The sequence below is a fragment of the Chionomys nivalis genome, chromosome 1 (genome assembly GCF_950005125.1).
Source record: "Chionomys nivalis chromosome 1, mChiNiv1.1, whole genome shotgun sequence".
NCBI classification, from domain to species: domain Eukaryota; kingdom Metazoa; phylum Chordata; class Mammalia; order Rodentia; family Cricetidae; genus Chionomys; species Chionomys nivalis.
Window position 1 is genome coordinate 31,214,090 of NC_080086.1, and position 20,257 is coordinate 31,234,346.

The 20,257-nt window shown below is 46.8% G+C and overlaps 1 protein-coding gene and 1 pseudogene across 6 annotated transcripts in view; both read left to right on the forward strand.

Annotated features, from left to right (window-relative positions):
• Positions 1-20,257, forward strand: part of Cacna1c (calcium voltage-gated channel subunit alpha1 C) — a 562,741-nt gene that overhangs the window by 134,219 nt on the left and 408,265 nt on the right. The window lies entirely within an intron of this gene.
• LOC130876908 (proteasome subunit alpha type-5-like) lies at positions 2,138-2,838 on the forward strand (annotated as a pseudogene).

The window sequence follows — 20,257 nt, forward strand, 5'->3', positions numbered from 1 at the left end:
CTAGCTTCGCTCCGAGTACAGAGCCATGTGAGCACCCTCCGTCTAAATTGAGCACATGGTATTTTATAGCAGAGAAGCGAAGTGGATGCTGTGTGTGAGGAGATCTTACTAACATTACTTATAAAAGAATTCATGGCCACCAAAGCTCTGGATTTCAGTCTGTCAGATACATTTAACACAAGACACAGCTATATACATGATAACTCAGTGTCTGAGGCTAGAGACCCGCTTAGGGGATGGGCTTAGGTTCTTAGAATGCAGAGCTTAGAATTCCAGAGAGAAGTCCTTCACTTAGGCCAGATGGCACTGTTGCCCATGCCTTGCTGTTTGTGCCTGCCATGTCAGCCAGGCGCCTCTTCCCCTCCCTCCTGTCTTCAGGGTATTTACCATGCTCTCACGACACATCTGGGGTGATACCACATGCTGAGGCCAGAAAGGTGTCCAGCTAGCTTCAGTGTCTGTCGTCTTGGAACTTAATGTGCTGTCAGGGACAGTGGTCAAAAGTCATGCTCAATTCTTGAGTCTTTGCTACCAAAACCAAATCAGAAGACTTAAGGTAGTGCGCCTCAGAGATATTTACCACCACTTCTTCATTATTAGGCAGTGGCTTCTGGGTGGTAGTATAGTTATAAAAGGAGCCACAGGCGTCTGACTCCACTCTTGCCTCTGGGACATGGACCCATTTGAGCATTTTTTGGAGAGGCATGTATAGTGCGGGGGAGAAGAACATGTCCCAGCTCTCAGAACAGAGGGGTTAGTTGTTCCTCATCCAGCCAGGAACTGAGGTTAGCACTCTAGGTCCAAGGGAGGGAGCGAGCCCTCTGGGTTTGCTCAGTGATTTTGGGTGTGGTCTTTGCTTCGGTAAGATTCTGTCCCCATGTCAGACGCTCTTGCTCTGAGCTGGATGCTGTCTTGTGTGCTCCCGGGTCAGGCCACAGTGGGGGCTGGCTGGAGAGAGGCTGGGTGCAGAGGAGGAGGCGAGCTCACTGCCTGTTAGCCATGGACATCTAGATGGGGAAGAAACAACAGCTTTATTTTTAGGCTTTGCTAATTCTCACTCTTCTAGTTCACTGCTACCTGGCAACAGCTTATTGTCATGGCAACACCAATGTTAATGAGTGAAGCTCTCCTGTGTGTCTGCCCTACCCGTTGCTCTGTGACAGACACTTGGTGCAGAACTATCTTTCTGGCCCTGCAGGGCTCAAACGCAAGAGTCCCTGCTCCTCCACAGGTCTCCTAGACACTTTCTTACAGGAAGGGAATGGAGCCATCGCCAACAAGGAGCCCGTGGCTCTGGTTACATGTCCCCATTACTAATGTGCCCACAAGTTTCCTACACCCTGCCTCCGAGTGGCCTGTACCCTTCACATTCTTAAGTGGCACCCACAGGCTAAGGAATAGGAACTGGTTTGTCTTTCAGGGATCTTGAGGTTGTGCTGATTTTTAATGGCAGTTAGTCAGAAGACTCCTGTGTCATTTGGTGCTGCCATTGAAGGGGCCGGTGCCCACAGTGTGACGACCTGTAGCTTGCCTAGGCGGGGAGTCAGCGACCCACCCCACACTCCTGTCCTCTTCCTTTCCTGTCCCCTGTGGTCTTTGCTGCTTTGCGGGACTCTTTGAGGAGGGGCAGCCATCTGCTCCTGCTTCTTCGTTTCCCAATGGAAGTAGCAGTCATCCAAATTCTTGGTGCTTCTCACTGTCCCGCAGAGGTCTGTGAGGTGTTCTGCCCTCCCATATTTTAGAAGCTCTGTGATGTGGGTCACTTGCTGGAACCTTGGCTTTGCTTCCTCACTACAATCCTGGATAGCAATGGCACTGACTTCTGAGCCTTATCACAAGCCCTCCACCAGGGCAGAGTGGGTCTAGTGCTCGAGGCAGGATCTAGAATAAACTCATGGCTCCCTAAGTATTAGCTTTTATTATGTCAGCTTATTACTTAATTTGCAGTCTAATTTTATGAACTAAAATACTGTTATTCTGAATTACAAGGAAGGAAACCTGGCAAAGCGTGGTTAAACACCTGCAGGGTCAGCAGGGTCCTTGGTGCTGTGGCGGTGTGGTTGACTAGGCTGCTACTTGGAGTCGTGTGGCCCTTGCAAACCCCGTGCATCCACTGCTGCCTCCTCTTGTCCTCGCCATGTTCCTCACTCGGTCCGAGTATGGCAGGGGTGTGAATACTTTTTCTCCTGAAGGAAGACTGTTTCAAGTGGAATATGCCATTAGGCTTTTAAGCTTGGTTCTATGGCCATTGCCATCATGGGGTGTGTGTCTAGCTGTGGAGAAGAGAATTACCTCCCTACTAATGGAGTCTAGCAGCACTGAGAAAATTGTAGAGATTGATGCTCATATAGGCTGTGCCATGAGTGGGCTAATTGCTGATGCTAAAACTTGAATTGATCAAGCCAGAGTGGAGACACAGAACCATTGGTTCACCTATAATGAGACAGTGACGGTGGAGAGTGTCACCCAGGTTGTGTTCAATCCAGCTTTGCAGTTTGGAGAAGAAGATGCAGATCCAGGTGCCATGTCTCATCCCTTTGGAGTAGCATTGCTGTTTGGTGGAGCTGATGAGAAAGGACCCCAGCTGTTCCATATGGACCCATCTGGGACCTTTGTACAGTGTGAGGCTCGAGCAATTGGCTCTGCTTCGGAGGGTGCTCCTTGCAGGATGTTTATCAGAAGTCTCTGACACTGGAAGAAGCCACCAAGTCTTCACTCTAACAAGTAGTGGAGGAGAAGCTGAACGCCACAAACACAGAGCTAGCCATGGTGCAACCTGGTCTAAATTTCCACACGTTCACAAAGGAAGAACTGGAGGAGGTGATGGAGGACATTTAAGGAGGAGCTATCCTCAGACATCTATGGGACAATTTCAGTTCTTCTAATTGCCCTTAAACTTTATTTCCAGCTCTTATGTCATGGAAAATATCCAGTATGTGTTTTTTTTCTTTATTTTATTCTTTTTTAATTAAAATTTCCGCCTCCTCCCCGTTTCCCATTTCCCTCCCCCTCCTCCCACACATCGCCCCCTCCTCCCCTCCCCTCCCCCTCTCCCCACTCCTTCCCCCCTCCCCCCACTCCGTTCCCCCCTCCCTCTAGGTACTGAAGAGCAGTCCAAATTCCCTGCCCTGCGGGAAGTCCAAGGTCCTCCCATGATGTCTGTACATAACAGCAATTCTGAAATAAAAAATTTAAAATAATAATAAAAAACCACCTGCAGGGTCACTGGGAAAGATGGACAGGACAACACATAGAACCTTGGTGTATCAGATCTCTTCACATGGTGCAGTAGCCTGCACGGGCTTCCTCCTTCTGGAGATGGCCTCGGGCTGCAGGAGCTTGCCCAATCCCTTTGTACTCTTTGGATTTAAGGTGCTATGTGAACGTGGCGTGCTGCCACCATGACTAAGTGTTGCTTCCAGAGAGATGGCTCATAACTGTCACGATTGTCTTGAGGGTGATACTGCAAGGCTCTGCAATGAGCAGTGGAGGTGGCACTTCCTCACGCCACCTTCCCATGAGCTCAACTGTGTCCGAGACCGGAACCCCCAGCACTGCTGCTGTGTCGACCGAGGAAGGTGTAGTGGCACTGGGGGACCCCTGCCAGTGCAGTGAAAGTCTCAGCAGCGCGCCACAGCTTTATTGCTTACATTTTTCATAGTGCTCGAAGGCAGCACATTTGTGTACTATAAAATAAAGAGCACACAGGGAATTTGGTGAGATGCTATCCTTCTCCCCTCACCCCAGCCCCTGGGCTTCTCGAGTGAGTATAAACATGTTGATCTTTGTGTCTTCTGTTCGACATAGGCTCTGGTCCTCTAGTCCTTGCCAGCGCATCTGTGGGAATGCTCCACGTTAGTACACAGTGGATGATTCATTCATTCTCAGCAGATGAAGCATTTTGTTGCTCCTGGTAAAGGAGATCAGGTGTGCTAATCGTGAATAAGCTTAAGAACACCTAACGAGTAATTATTGATAGGGAACCATTGTCGCCGCAATGACATTAATAAAGGATTCTTGCCATCGCCGAAACAGTCATTTAATTTCAGGTGTATTTTTAAAATTAAAATTAAAAGGTTCTGCCGGGCGGTGGTGGCGCACGCCTTTAATCCCAGCACTTGGGAGGCAGAGGCAGGCGGATCTCTGGGAGTTCGAGGCCAGCCTGGTCTACAAGAGCTAGTTCCGGGACAGGCACCAAAGCTACAGAGAAACCCTGTCTCGAAAAACCAAAAAAAAAAAAAAACAATCAAAAGGTTCTTTTTTGAGAATTTCATCTATGCACATTGTATTTGCGTACTTCCACCTCTCCTTCTCCTCACTGCAGCTCCTCCATGTCCCCTTTTCCCCCCTTCAAATTCATAACCTCTTGTTCTTTAATTTTTGTTCCACACACACATACACAACACAAACACAGAGCCTGCTGAGCCCATTTAGTGTTCTTATGTGTTTAGGGCTGACTGCTTGGCATTGGTGACCCGTGAAGGGGCTCATTCCTGGAGAGGACGATTCTCCCTGTCTTAGTAGCCATCCCTCCAGCGTGGGGCCTATGCGATGTCCCCCATCCACACTGGCATATCTACAGCTGTTGTCATTGTTCAGGTCTTGTTTAGGAAGCCCTGTGTTGTTGAGGTTTCGTGGGTACGGCCTCCCTGTCATCTATAGAAGGCACTATCTTGAAGCAAATGTCATGGTCCTCTGGCTCCTCAACCTTTCCACACTCTCTTTACAGTGCTCCCTGAGCCTAAGTGTAGAAGTTGTGTTGATTCTCTATCAATGGGGGATGGGCACTCCACAGTCATTATTCTCTGTGTTTTGATCCGTTGTAGATCTCCATCTGCTGCAGAAAGGCTCTTTAGTGAGGGATAGGAGCTGCATTTGTCTGTGGGTAGAACGTTAAGCATTTAGGTGCCGTTGGGAATTATACTGGTTTAGGAAAGCCACAGTAGTAGTTTCTCTCCAGGGTCTATGCCCTCTCCAGCCTGAGGGAGTTGCCTAGGTTTATAGTACCAAGAATGAATTCTATCCTACTGAACAGACCTGGAGTCCAGTTAGACTCCAGTTAGCTGTTGGTTACCTCCAAGATCTACGCGCCTCTGTTGTACTCCCGGGGCTATTTGTTGTGCTGCTCATTGTTGCGGTCCATGGACTTTGTCGGTGGGTAGGAATATTGTTTCTCTTCATTGGCAGCTTGCATAGCACCCATGGATATCATGAGATAGTCCTCAGGGAGAAGGCTTCCAGGTAGTTCCAGCTATGCCTCTAATTCCTCTGTACAAAGTTTGTAGTGTTTCCAGCGACAGGGTCTTGTCAGCAATAGGGTCTTATCTTCAAGTTCTGGGGGTTGCAGAGAAGGGCAATGGTAATATCCTATATTATTGTGGGAGTCTCTTTGACTCCCCTGACAAACAACTCAAGGAGGCGTTTCTGTTGCCTGGTAGTGGGATTTTTGTTAGGTAGTCTATGGCTCTCAACGAGAGACTGTTACCACCCAAATGTGTTCATTCAAACTCTGTCTATCTATCTCTATGTGTGAATACACACACACACACACACACACACACACACTATGTATTTTAAACAAACATAAAGTATTATTTTACTATGCCTTAAGAAGATCTTAGTACTATTTATTCCCCCCCTTTTTTCCTTCTGTAGTGTCCTCCCTCCCCCTTCCAACTTAGAACCCCCCCCACCCGTTTTTTCTTTTTCCTCCTTTACAGCGCTGGTGTAGCTCTGGAATCCTAAGTCACAGGACCTATGAAGATGCTGTCTCCATGTCCTCTCAGTGACACAGTGTGCACCTCCTCATCTATAAACGTGCTCAGACTGTTGCAAACACAGCCTGAGCTGGAGGGCCACTCCTTGGATGGCACCATGATCTTTTCAATTGACAGTGGCATTGATGGGCAGCGCCTCTCATTCTGCCTGGCGTGGCGTTAATCCTTGGGCACACAGTTCTGATTAACGCAGGGTGTTTGCTGATACGTAGGGCTCATCTGAGCTCTGTCTCTTCTCTGTCTGTACCGCTGGGTTTTATAGACCTAGAGAATTGTCAGGAATGTCTCACCCTGCCGGAAAGATGCTGAAGAAGAAATGCAAGTAGCATCCCACTTGTGAGTGGGGAATTGTGCAAAAGGTGAGATTAAAAACCATGGCTGGACCCATGATAGAATTTTTGGCTAGAATTCCTGAGGGCCTGGGTTCTATCCATAGCACCATTAGTAGAGAAACCTAACAAAACAGACAGGAGGTACCCCAGGCCTACATCTTGCACCAAGCAGCAGACACTCAGGATGCATTGCAAAATGGCAGGGAGAAACAGATTCTGCTCAGCTGCGTATTTGGGATTCTCTGCTCAGAGACACGGCGTCAGAAACACACAGGTCTGAATTTCTTTATATCTTCATTTCTCTTACTCTTTTTTTTTTTTTTACTTTATTTTATGTCTATTGGTGTGTGGGTGTCAGATCCCTTGGAACTAGAGGTACAGACACTTATGAGCTACCATGTGGGTGCTGGGAATCAAACCTGGGTCCTCTGGAAGAGCAGCCAGTGCTCTTAACTGCTGAGCTATCTCTCCAGCCGCTCCCTTACTCTTTTGAAACATCCTCTCCCTCGCTTTTGCTATGAACTTTTATGCTTGTTAAGCCAAGCAGAGTCAGGTCAGCAGGTATGGCACCAAGCATCCTTCTGTGCAGGTAGTTCACCAGGTTGGTGGGGCTGAGCTTGATTGACAGGCTACAGGGAGAACTCAGAGTTGGGCTTGCAAAGGCCAAGCGATGCACAGGGAGACCATGTGCCCCTATTTCTGTAACTCCTATGGTGGTTCCTGTCCTTCAGTGCACCTGGATCCTCTGTTACATGGCCAATGGCGTCACCTTTTGTCTGTTAGGTTTCTACATGTGGACCTGAGATGAGTTCTGAGATGTCACACGGGAAACCAGTCCCACAGGGAAAGCAAGTGTGACACCAGACACGGCCCTGCCATTGTTTTCCAAACTTCACGGAAGTAGCTGGCCGTCCTTCTGGGCGAGAGTGAGGAGAGACTGGCCACAGTGCTGCGGGTGCAGTGGGAGAGTGAAGGATCGCGGAGAGTGAAGGATGGTCACAGGTCTGTGTGGGCTAGGGACCTGCCTCTTAGACGGCAGAGCCTCTCTTGTCACATTGTCTGGTTGCTCTTGCTGCCCCATGGCCTTAATGACTAAATTACAGTTGCCTGAGGATTGAATAAGCCTAGGCACCCTTGCCTACCTGCTAGCTCATCCGTGTGTTCCTTCCGAGAAATATGCAGCTCTTGCTGCACGGTCAGATAAGAGGCTTAGCCAAGGAGGCAGCTGTGAACCACGAGCGTTCTCAGCTGAAATGCAGTCAGTGAGGCCACTGGAGCGACTGCGTGGACATCACACCCTTCTGGGTTTTGATGGGAAAAGACACAAATTAATGGGTCAGAGATTTTCTAAATCTAGAGCCCCAGGAAGAAGGTTTACAATGGTGGTCTTCACTTCATTCATCGCTTGAACAGTCTTGGCAGCTTCTAAAAAATACCCGTTTCTGGAGGCTGGAGAGACAGCTCTGTGAACAGAACACTTATTGCCCGTCACTGTACCCAGGTTCAGTTAGCAGCACCCAGATGACATTTCACGGTTGCCTGTTGCTTTAGCTCTCGTGGATCTGATGCCCTCTTTTGACCTCCATGGGCTCCTGCAGGTGTACACACATAAACAAAAGACATAAACTTTTTAAAATACCCATTTCCTCTACCTCCACCAGAGACACTTGATTCAGAGGACATTGCAGAGCTGTGGCCTCTGTGGCGGTTTAGAAACATCAGAGATGATGCTAATACATAGTCAGAATGAGAATCACCAATGCAGAAGTGTTGAAACATAGAAGAGGAAAAAATAAGCCAGCTTCAACAGGGGACTTGCTCTGCTTGTCATCCAGGGGGCAGTGGGAGACATGTTCTGTTTTTAATGTGCAGAAGCACTGTCTGGAAATACATCGCAGGATTTTTAAAGCTTAGCTGCTCAAAAATTATTCGTATATTCATGTTCATAATAGCCCCAAAGTAAATGCAACCCAACTTTCCATTAGCAGATTTGTGGGTAAACAAATGTGGTATGGATACCCAGTGGAATATTGTTCAGCTTTAAAGAGAGGGGCATGCTGACACATGCCGTCACAGGGATGAACTGGAGGATATGCTAAGTGGAATAAGTCAGTCGCAAAAGGAGAAAGGACTTCATTTACATGAGTTCCTAGAATGGCTAAGCTGCTGGTTTTATGCCATGTGCATCTTAAAACAACTGAAATTATTTTCCGATTAATAGGAATGACCTTACTCTAAGATTTTAGAAAAAAAATTATCAAGAAGAAAATTTTAAAATCCCTTAGTATTTAGACATGCTCTTTTTATGTGTGCGTGTGGAAACACACACTTCAGATCCTGCTTTATCTGGTGCTCGGAATCTAGATTTTCACTTGGACTCACTTTGCTTTTGCACTTTTTTCTTATAGACCTTTGCTGCATTGGGGGAGGAGAGTGTGAGCTGATCTTGTCGTCTTGATTTCTGCATCTACATTAGATGTTAGGAACTCAGGTTCCCTCCACCATCCTGCCTTGCCACCCTTGCTTCTCCACCACCTTCCATTCCTTGAGGTGCCCTCCAGGGGTGTGCAATAAACAACGGCAGAACCTCTCCAGCTGCTCTCCTATAGTGGATTGTCAGTGATGTCCCAAAAGATGCAACTGTGTCCTAGACAGTGTCCTTATCCCCCAAAGAAGGCTCCATTGCAAACCCACTCCCCTCTCAAGCCCACTCCCCTCTCTTAGGCAGTGTATTGCCAGTAGGACAGGACTATGCTCTGGGTTGTCTGGGGGTGGGGTGAGGACAAGAGTTTTCCCCCTTGAAGGCCGTGCGGTGTTATAAATACACCTATTCTTATGGTACCCATGGTGCTTCCCCTGGCAGAGGAGGCTGGTAGACCTTAGGGCCATAGAAGGAAATCTCAAGTCCAGCCCAGCTCTCCACTTGTCAAGTGGAAGGGCTGTCTGGCAATGCTGGGAGGGAAACTGAGTCAGGCAGCCTTTTCCAAATACAATGCTGTGTTTAGTTTCACTCTAGGAAACAGTGTCTAGCTACTGCAATACATGAACTATATTTAAGATTTGTTGTGTTAAAACAACAGAAAATAAAAGAAATGTGTGTTTGTGTGAGTAGGGTTCCCATGTCTACTGTAGAGCATGTCTCCTCAGAGCGTTCAGGTCATTTCAAGTTGGTTTCCAGTCATTCAGTGTCTGCTTGCCAGGGGATCACTGATCAGTGCCCAGAAACCCATCCCCTGATCCCGTGTGTGTGTGTGTGTGTGTGTGTGTGTGTGCTGTCATGCATACGTGTATATGTGCATGCGTGTGCGTGCACACACGAGCTTCTGATTAGTCTAGCCTGAAAAACTCCCTTTGGGAAGAACAAGACTGGAAGCAATGGTGGGGAGTTGTAGGTGTAAAATGGGCACTGGATGTTGGTGTGCCTAGTGTTTGGAGGGGAAGGGCTCATTGGAACCTGTGCTCAGTAGGTTCATCACAGCTGAGGACACCTAGAGGAATTTCTGTTCCCAGTCCACTGTCCCCTTGTTGATCATCATAAGCACAGGTATGTCCTCTCTTCCTGGTCCCTTTCAGGGCTTGTGGGTTGTTGGCCATGTAAAACTTAGATGAGGAGCCTGCCAAGCGACTTCATGCCTTGTCTCTTCTATCTTCTGTTTCCTTCCTGACTCCACTCTTACTTTTTAGCCTGATACCGAAGTTCTCCTCTCCTCTGCCTTCATTTTGCCAGTCAGAGTGCTTGCTGCAGCAGACAGCCACTTCATTGGTTACCTTTCTCACTGCCATGGCAGGACACGCTACCAAAGCAATGCAAGGAAGGAAGGTCACAGTTTGAAGAGATTCAGCCTATCACAGCCCAGGGAATAAATGGTGGTGGGGACTGGTTACATTTGTGCCCTTAATCAGGAAGCAGAAGAGTTGAATATCTGGTGTTCAACTCTCTTCCTCTCTTTATCAGTCCAGGATCCCAGCACACATGATGGTGTCACCACATTCAGGGCAGACCTCGTACCTCAATTATGCTTCTCTGGAGACTTCTTCACAGACACACCCAGGACTGTATCTCCTAGGTGATTCCAGATCCAACAGAACTGATAGACATGGTTACGTCACACCCACAAGCAGGCCTCTAACACCACCCTGGATCTCTCCTTTCTTATTTATCTGCTCAGCTAGAAAATAATCGTGAGTTTTGAACTAATTTTTAAAAGTCTAGAGTCAAGTATTGCTAAGCACACACTCCCTTGAGCTAGAAACAGAAATGGCTTAATCCAACCTGTGTCTAGTTTGAGGGAGCTGCAGACTGTTACCCTGCAGGTCAGCTTTGTCCCTGGGTGATGACATAGAGTAGAGATGGGCTCCTCCTTATGACTAGGAGGACTTCTTGGAATCCATGGAAACGCCTCTCACACACCATGCAACTTGTTACATATGAGCAGGGTTTGCAGATGTTGGAGCTAAGAACCTGAGAGAGGTGCATTGTCTAGTGCCTGGAGCCTGTTGACAGGGTGAAGGAGGGCCAGGGAACTGGCCTTGAAGAGCATTCTCTGACCTTGGATGACCTCCACTATGCTGTGGCTGTCATGAGTATCTAAATGGAGGCGTGCTCCACAGTGGACAGAAAGGACTCTGCCTCTCAGTCATTAACTATAGCATGGTACTGTATCCTTGGAGTCAATCTAAGATGGGCAAGTGGGCTAGACTCCAAGGACCTAGAACACCACTCTCAAATTTGTTGGGCTCCCATGGTCGTTGTCTGCAGTTAGATATGCTGGAATCCTGACTGTAGCCTTTCGTTTCCTTATCTGTATGAGTAAGGAAAGGACATTGCTGAGAGCATTGTGGATTCTATGAGATAATGTATGCGCTGTGCCAGGTCGAGCGCTGGCATAGCATAGGCACTAGGACAGCCCTCACCTCTGCTTATCCTGGGATTGCAGGTGTGGAGCGGCTCGTGCCATCGAAAGGGCTGCATGCACACCCCTATTCTATTTGAAAGCTAAAGATGTGACCTGCGTGTCTCATATTTTTATCTTTTTGATACATGCTGGTTCTTGAATCCCTATTCATAGTTGATCGAACTAGATGTTCTCAGCCATTTGAAAATATGGTGTTATTTCTTCTCGATGCATCTTCTCTGGGTCTGCTAACAGGGGCTTACTTCTGGTGTCTAAGGATAGCACTGTAACGTTTGGTTGGATTCTGAGAGATCGTTGGTCGTATAGGAAAGGCGGATGTAGGCTGATGGATCCCAGTAAGTGCAGGTACAGGCAGGCTCCCTACTGCTCAGTGCTTCCTGTCTTCCCCTCTTGATCCCGAAGGCAGTCAGCAATGTGTTCTTAAAAACAACTTAGCCTTAATATTGTGCTTGGCGAGGGCACTACTTGAATGAGTCTCTTGTTCTGTTCTCTTCATTCATTCATTCATTCATTCATTCATCCAACAAGTGTTGCCCAGGGAGGCTGTGGGCTGGGTTTCTGGGCCTGCGCCGGTGACAGAGCAGGGAGTAGGGGTTAATAGTCTCTCTCTGCCCGGGGAGGAGCGCAGAAAAATGGAGATCTAGGCATACACAAATAAGAAATCTTGATGTTTTGATAAGCCATGTGAAAAAAAACATCAAGGAGGAACAGAACACAGGATAAGATGGTAACTTAAATTGCTGGCCAGATAAGACCTTTATGGAACTTGGAAGATAAAAAGGAACTAACCTTGCGAAAAAGAGAAGAGACTTCTGAGTGAAGGGCCAGAAAGTGCAGAGGCCCAGGCAGGACAACCTTGACATGTGTCAGAGAGAGAAACAAGGCTCGGTTGGGACAAATCTCATGTAGTATACAACCATGGGACAGCTGGGGTGGTAACGATTCATTGAGTGTTATAGAATGACTAGTAAAGACTGCTTTGGATGTTCCGATTTTACCTGAGATGACAGATACAGCAGTTTCTCTGGTCTGGCCATCACACAGTGAACCCATGTAAATACGTACAATTACCATGTCAGTTAAAAATGAAAATGTCAAAGAAAGGAGAAGCCGGACTGGTGGACAGTGCTGCGAGTGGAGAGGGTGGCAGGTGAGCCGCGTTGGAGGAGGGGAAGCATGGCAGGTAGAATGGTGGCTTGTTTACTTCTGCCTGTGGCTTAGGAGATGGGCTTGGCAGGGGTGACAAGCCATATGGGAGGCCAGCTGCTGGGGAGACATAAGGGCCGGTTCCAAACGCCGGTGGTGGATGCGAGATGGATGGACGTGGACCTAGCTTTACTATTATATGGAAGAGGCCTGTGCTGTGGAGGGCAGTTGCCAAGGCGTGCTGGTTGTGGTGCTTCCGAGGGCCTCCAGGTGCTAGGCAGGTGGCTCTTGGCCCAGAATGAGCCCCACTGATGAGCGCGTGGATGGAGGTATCGTGAGCTGGACATTCTCACTCCTGGCTGATGGCAGTGTACATAGAGTACTTTTTTGGGCAGTTTGACAACACATAAGAGTTAACAGTGTTCCATTTGGTTCAACAATTCTGTAAGATTTTACCCTATGAAATCAGTCAGAGGAGCTGGATTGAGAAGAGACGGGAGAAACGATGTAATTTCATTTTAATTTTTAAAAAGTGAAAAAAATTGCTGAATTTCTCTCCTGGATAGGAAAACTAAAAACAACCACCATTCAGAGGTTCCTGAAACTTCATTTACCAGGCTGTTTGGAAGTCTCCTTCATAATGGTGCCAAACTTGGCGTGATTTACTTTCCTCTAGTATCTGCTAGTCCTTTTGGAATTGACTAAGTTAGGATGTATTCACATGAAGGAATGTCATGTCTCTTTCAGATGGTGTTGTGGAGGGTGTGTAGTGGCAAGCAAGTGTTCAATTGGACTGCTAAATGAAACAGTAGCTAATAGGATACTAATTACTATGATCTTAATTTTAGGAGTGTATGGTATAGATGAGAGCCAGAATTTCAGAGAGTCCAGAGGGCGTATGCTGGAGTTCAAGAAGCAAAAGGACGGATTGCTTTATTCTCTGTTGCGCTCTACTAAATTTCTGTAATAAACATTTGAAATAAAAAGAAAAAAAGGGGAGGAGGGCTGGAAAGATGACTCCATGTTTACAAGCACCGACCACTCTTCCAGAGAACGGGAGTTTTGTGTTCCAGTACCCACATGGTGGCTCACAGCCATTTGACATTTTATTTCTGGGGGATCCAGCACCCTCTTTTGCCCTCCATAGGCTTGAAGCACACATGTGGTGCATAATCATGCATACAGGCAAGTCACCACACACATTTTTAAAAATAGGAAAAATGTGTTAATTTTTGAAAATTGGGATGGGGCCATTCTCAACCTGAAGGTGAAGCCGAACGGCCGGACCTCTGTGGGCTGTTGCTGGTCTGTGCTCTCCTGGAGACCTGTGTAGAAGTGGAGCAGAGAGGGGTGCAGGCGACTGAGGAAGAGAGAAGGAAATAGGAACTACCTCTCCTTTAATGGGAGGCATTTGCTTTCAATGGACCCTAGATGCTGCAGTCTGCAATGTCATAACCCTGGCGGCTTTGGCTGGACATGAATAGAAATGCTGAACAATTTAGCAGACACACATGATTTAAAACCTTAAGTTGCACAATGCTGGGGACATCCGGCCTGCCACAGGCCTCAGAGTATCCTGGATAGTGTGTCCACATGAGGATGTCTGAGGAAGGAGTCCCATTCTAGAGAGAAGCTGTAGGAAATGAACCCAGAGCAATGGCAGAAAGAAGGCTTGGCTCCCATGGCAGCTGGAGATTCCTGCGGAAAGGAAGACACAGCAGCCATGCCTCACCAACCTTTGAGATTTATTTTTCTGAGGAATCACAGCTCCAACCTGGAAGATACCTTCCAGGCCAGTTTCAGACAGCTGTGACTACAGGGGGTCCAGATGCCTCTTCAAAAGGGTATCTTGGTCACCAATGTCTTGTGAACCTGAGTAGAAACTAACTTGCCATTCGAATTAGTGTCCTGACAGCTACTGACTGAGGGGTCAGTAGTGTAGTTACCTCTGATGGAATGCACTGTTTCCTGAAGTGGATGGCCTTCTTGACCCTCATGTTGATAAGATGCTCAAGAAGGATACTGATGCAGGTAACACTTGTTGATCAGCATGCTCTCTGAGTGAGCACTGTGCCTACAGGCTTACATGCATCATCTCTTTAGTAGCAGCAGCCTTGCAAGGTTCAGGATTACTGTCCCCATGTCACAGATTAGGAAGCAGGTAAAGTAACTTGTCTCCAGGTCACAAAGCTGAACAGTCCTGCACTGGGGACTAGATCTCTTCCCCTCTCAGGCCTATGTCCAAACTCTTCTATTTTCCTGCATCTCACTAAATTGCTTTTTTTTTTTTTGGCGGGGGGGGGGTTTCAAGACAGGGTTTCTCTGTGGTTTTGGAGCCTGTCCTGGAACTAGCTCTTGTAGACCAGGCTGGTCTCGAACTCATAGAGATCCGCCTGCCTCTGCCTCCCGAGTGCTGGGATTAAAGGCGTGCGCCACCACTGCCCGGCAACTAAACTGCTTTTTTAGCACTAAGGTTCATGTGTATCTCACAGTATGACTGTGTGTATAGCCAGTTGCAGCTAAAAACAAGGAGGCATGGTTCATGCCCTCAAGAAACATGCTTTTAAGAGTTTAACGTTTATGGAAAGAGTTCAGTTAATAAATTTTGAGTGAGAAATAACATGCAAACAGCTTAAACATTGTAGTTTAAGCTGACAGGTATCTCTACCTCCAGTCTGGTGTACAGAGAAGTCTTTGGAAGTTTAAAGAAGGGAGAGAGTGTCTCTGAGAAACCAGAGGAAAAGAAGTTCGAGACACGATGTGTGCAGTTTTCCTTGGCAGGTTGGACAGTAAGGATTACTTCTCTGACATTGCTTTATGGGGTGTAGATCGGCCTTCTGCTTGCTGGCCAGTTTCTCCTCACCCACCCTACATGTGTCCTGTTTGTCTTTTCTAGTTCTGATTTTCAGAGTTAACTGCAAGCTCAGAAAGGAATATCTTATCATAATAAATATGGTGGTTATAAGGGATCTCTATGAGAAAGTAGGATTCCCAGCTCTTATCACTTCTCTGGGAACAGGTCATGTGTCTGTATCTGTATCTAGTTTTCATGCACCTGGCAAAGAATCTAAGTATAATTGTCCAACATTAAAGCTCAGAACACACCGTGTTCCCTCCCATTGTCCCTTCTGCATGGGCCCCTCCCTCCTCAGCCTTCTGTGTGCTTGTCTTCTCATGCTGGAACATGACATGGGGAGTTCCACTATATTTCAGTGTCAAGGGGAGGATGGAGGGATAGGCTTTTGCCTTGTGTTCAAGGTGATGTTAGAGGCTGAGTTCATAGGTTGCCCCACTTTGACATCTTGGGTATTTTCCATTCATTTTTAGATTAAGCAAGGACAATTTGGCTTCCTTCCTACAAGAATGCAGCTCAGAGCTGGAGATGATTAAACTATAAAGTACCTTGTGGTGCAAAGATGGGAGGTCTCGTGTGAGCACTGCCCTTCCATTGCCAGTGTTGTCACAAGGGGGTGAAAATGTAATGTTTACTTCTTGCAAAGTGGTTTTCTGATGTTTGGGAGGAAGCAATAGTTTGTCCCAGAGCCAACTGTAAGGGCTATTCTTCTTCTAGCGCAATCTATAAAGTGCTTTTAATCACACCCAAATTTTGCAGGACTGGAGAACTTGAATGTTTGGGGTTGTGGCTTTCTGGAATGAATGAATAAACATTAGCTCTCTGGAGTGAAGAGCACGAGCTTGTCAAGGCTCCGTTTCTGATTTGCTTTCTGATCTCATGTGCGTCACTTCACCTCTGCTCCTTTGTTTCTCCATCTGTGAGACACTGCTCGCTTTGCCAGGATATCTTCAACATGAATAAGATAATGTGCGGAGCCCTTTCATCTGCTGCATCATTAGAAAGCATTTATTCAGCACTTACGTGTGTTACATAAGGAGAAGGATAAAGCCTGGGACTCCTGTTTGCCTGCAGGACTATATTCTAATGCCTTCTCTTAAAGGCAGCCGCTAAAAGCTAAGGTGAGCAATCATTCAAATGCCGTGTTTCATGTTACACAAAAACTGACAGCATAAATTATTAACCGGAGCTCAGACTGAGAGGAATTTCCTCTTGTCAGAGAGTACATAGAGAAACTGGCTAGGAAGTTTCTGTGTTTCTAGAACTAAGTTACACAGGGATCTTGTTTCGTGCAAATGAAACTGATAAATGTGACCCACTGAGGTTTGAGCAAAGAGACCCCAGTGGGGGAAGAGGGAGGGGAGAGACTTTGGAGGTTTTTAGCTGGGATCCTGGTGTTGTGGCTTCTGTCGCCGACTTAATCTCCTAATGTCTACTAAGACTCAAGATGACAGTGACTTAGGACTGCTTTAGTGATGCCTCAGTAACCTAGCAGACACCAGGTTTACTAGTCTTCCTAAAACTCTAGGACTTCATGAGATTGAGATCCAAATCGAGCTGGACGTGGATGAACCCCGAGCCAGCCAGGAAGATGCAAGTGTTCCCACTGAGCTGTTGGAATGACTTTCTCATCAACTAGACACTGGAAAGTGGAGCCCTAGAGAGAAACTGAGATACCTTAAAGAGGGAAGGTTCCCTGTGGCCCACAATTTATTTGGGCTATTGTCCAGGATTAGTTGGCCCCTGTTGCTTTGGTTGTGGTGGAGCACATGTTGGCAGGGCCGCATGATGGAGGAAGATGCTTACCTTGTGGTTAGGAGCCACAGAGAGAACAGAGCAGCATCTCACAGCCATCCTTAAGGGCATCTATTTAATGATCTGCCTTCCAACTAATATTCACCTTTTTGAACATTCTAGCGGGGGGGGGGAATGTCAAACTTGGAAACCTATCTAGTGACAGGGGTTTCTCATAGTCAGGTGGCTCAGCCATAGGCTTTGTGAGCAGACACATGAGTTGAATCCCAGCTTCATTTTTTTTCATTAGCATGTTATTTCACCTCTTTGGGTCTGTAGAATGATGATGATGTTATCCTTTGAGATGGGTACCTCCTTTGGAAGTGGTGCCCATGCTTAGCCACTGTGGTTCTACTCTTTCCCTTCTAAAGAGCTCATAAGCCTCTTCAGAGAACCTTGTGATGGAAGCCAGTGCGTGACATGTGGGTGAGACATCCTGCTGGTGGCTTTGCCATGTGTTTCACTTCTAGCTGCTAACATATGTTAGGTATCAGTTTGGTTTTGGTGTGACAAAGAGGTTGATGCTCAGGTTGAGCATCCTAATCCAAAAGGTTTTGAGTGTATCGTGATGCCACGTGTTGCAAATTGCACTAAAAATCTAACCTAGAAGCCCTAAAGCGTTGTATAAAATGACTTTGAGGTTACATGTATATGAAAAATGAGCAAACTCCCATTTTGTCTTGGATTCCATCCCTAAGATATCTCATTATGCATGTACAAATATTTTTAAAAATCTAAAAAAAACATCTGTGCTCCAAGACACTTGATCTCGAGAATTTCAGGTAAGGGACTGAGACCGATGCATTGCCTGCTGCACTAAGGAGCCACCTCAAACGAATCGGACTGTGTTCTGTTGATTCTGTTGACTCTAAGGCATTCAACCCTAGACTTTAATTTCTATAACATCAAGATACTTTTTCTAATGGATGGTAGGCTGGAACTGAAGTGGTAGAATTTTTTCCTTTCTTACTGGTTTAAAAAATACTAAGTATGGCCAGGTAGTGGTGGTGCACACCTTTAATCCCAGCACTCGGGAGGCAGAGACAGGTGGATGTCTGTGAGTTCGAGGCCAGCCTGGTCTACAAGAGCTAGTTCCAGAACAGTCTTGGACAGGTTCCAAAGCTACAGAGAAACCCTGTCTCAAAAAACACAACAAAAAATAAGTATGTCTTACTCTCAGTAACCTGGTTCCTTCTTCTCTATCACCTGCCTAGTGTCCGCATGGCACACTGACATCTGGGTACAGGAACAGCCGAGAACAACTTTCTGGATCTCTGGGAGACAGTTACACAAGGAACAATGGACCCCCAGGATTGCATTTTGGTGTTAGAGTTCCTTACTGGCTCACTTGATAAGTAGCCTGAACCCCAAACTTTGGCTTTGTTGTCTTATACTGTGGACTAGCATAACTTTTTCATAGCCCCATTGTGAAGATTTATTAAGCATTCAGAGTATGGTGCTCCTTAATACGCATGTGTAGGGACATATACATGTGTGCTCATGTATGTGGATATAACAATAGAACAGCACCAAATTCCTACACAGGAGACTTAAGCTCCAGTGGAGAGAGATAGTACAAAGAATGAGGCAATTTGTTGGATGGGATCAATGCTATAGAAGAAGGCAAGCAGGAGAGCGTAGGTTGTGGTTGGGGTTTTACATTCTATGGAATGATAAGGGAAAGCTGCCCAGTGGGATGTTTGAGCATTGGCAGAGGCTTCTGGGACCTAGAGGTCTGGTGAGATGGATACTGAGGGGATTTGTGGCAAGCAGAGAGAACTGTGAGAACAAATGTCCATAGGTAATAGACCTGATATGATGAGGACACAGCCGGGAGGAAGCGCATCAGGAGTGGCCTGAGCAAGGACTGTAAGTGGCAGGTCACGTAGAACAGGACCTGGGAGGCCCTTGTGATCTCGTCAGCTATCGCTTGGAGCAAGACAGGAGCTGTGGGAAAGCGTGGCCTGGTCTACTGTGTTATGAAGGTGACTTATATCTATGAGAGAAGTAATGTGGGGTTGTGTGTGTGTGTGTATGTGTGTGTGTGTGTGTTAGCAATAGTTCAGAGGAGTCTTGATGTAAGATGAGATGTAATCATCTTTGGTCTCAAGGCCAAATATAAGCAGACAGGAGGAGGAGGAAGAGGTTGAAGAAATATGGTTTGCATTTTGGGTTTGGCTCTTCCTTGTGCCTGTTCTGAATGGTTTCCCATTAGTGTGGGCTTGGAACATTGTGCAAGACACGGGCTGCTGGGCTGCTGGGCTGCTGGGCTGCTGGGCTGCCTTTACAGCTAAGGTCCCACGTCCAGACTGTGGTTGAACTCGAGAAAGGCCCATTTCATTGGTTCCTGAGAGAAATAAGAGTAGAGCCTGGGGGCTGAGACTAGGGTCATGCTGAGGACAGAGAGTAGGGTTTTTGTTTGTTTGTTTATTTCTTTGTGGTTTTTTTCCCCCTCTGGCTTATTCCATGGTACCATGTTGGATCTCTGGGAGATGTGTGGCCAAGAACTGAAAGCTACGTTACCATTGGTAAGAAGTTATTTGTATGCCTGGCCCAGGCCCTCTGGAAGAACCCATGACCCTGAAAGCTGAGAATGCAACCCCACAGACTCAGGCTTGGAAAACCTAGTCACACAACTTGTTGAACTCCAACAGCCTTGAGGCCAGCTAGTTCTCCGCTGCTGATCTGTTTTCTTCCTCTTTGGGGTCAGGGGAGGTGGCTTTTTCTGAAGCAAAGAGGCATTTGTAACTAGAATTCTGTCACTGTCTCTCTATCTCTATCTCTGACTCTCTGCACACATACATGTGTGTGTGTTTTCTGCTGTCAATCACAAAGCCACAAAAAGTAAATCCGAGACAAGAAAAATAACCCTTGTGCCACACTTATTTTGCGCAAGACACTGTGTTTGATTTTTGTTGGCTGCTTCAGTCTTTGGAAGAAGCCTGTAAGGTGAGCACATCTTTATCCCCATTTTCCAGGAAACACTACAGAGGCTAAGGACCTTCCTTGCCCTAGAAGTCCACTGTTCATAAATGGTGGGACTATTTATTATTTATTTAAAAAATTTTTATTCTTCTCTTATACAATACATTCCAACCACAGCTTCCCCTCTTCCTGATCACCCCCATCTCCCCTCTCCCCAAGATACCCTGCTTCATTTCCCTTCAGAAAAGATTAGGTCTTCCAGTGATATTAGCCAAACACAGCATAACAAGATGCAATACGACTAGACACATATCAAGGCTAGATGAGGCAACCCAGTAAGAGGGAGAAGGTCCCCAAGAGCAGGCAAGAGTCCAGGACATCTCCACTCCCATAAGCAGTTCTGCCTGGAAGACTTGGGGCCGTGGTGGCTCAGAACTTATGGGAGTGGCCAACCGATGACTGGTCTAACTTAAGGCTCAGCAATGAGAGGGAGGTCATGCCTGACACTGCCTG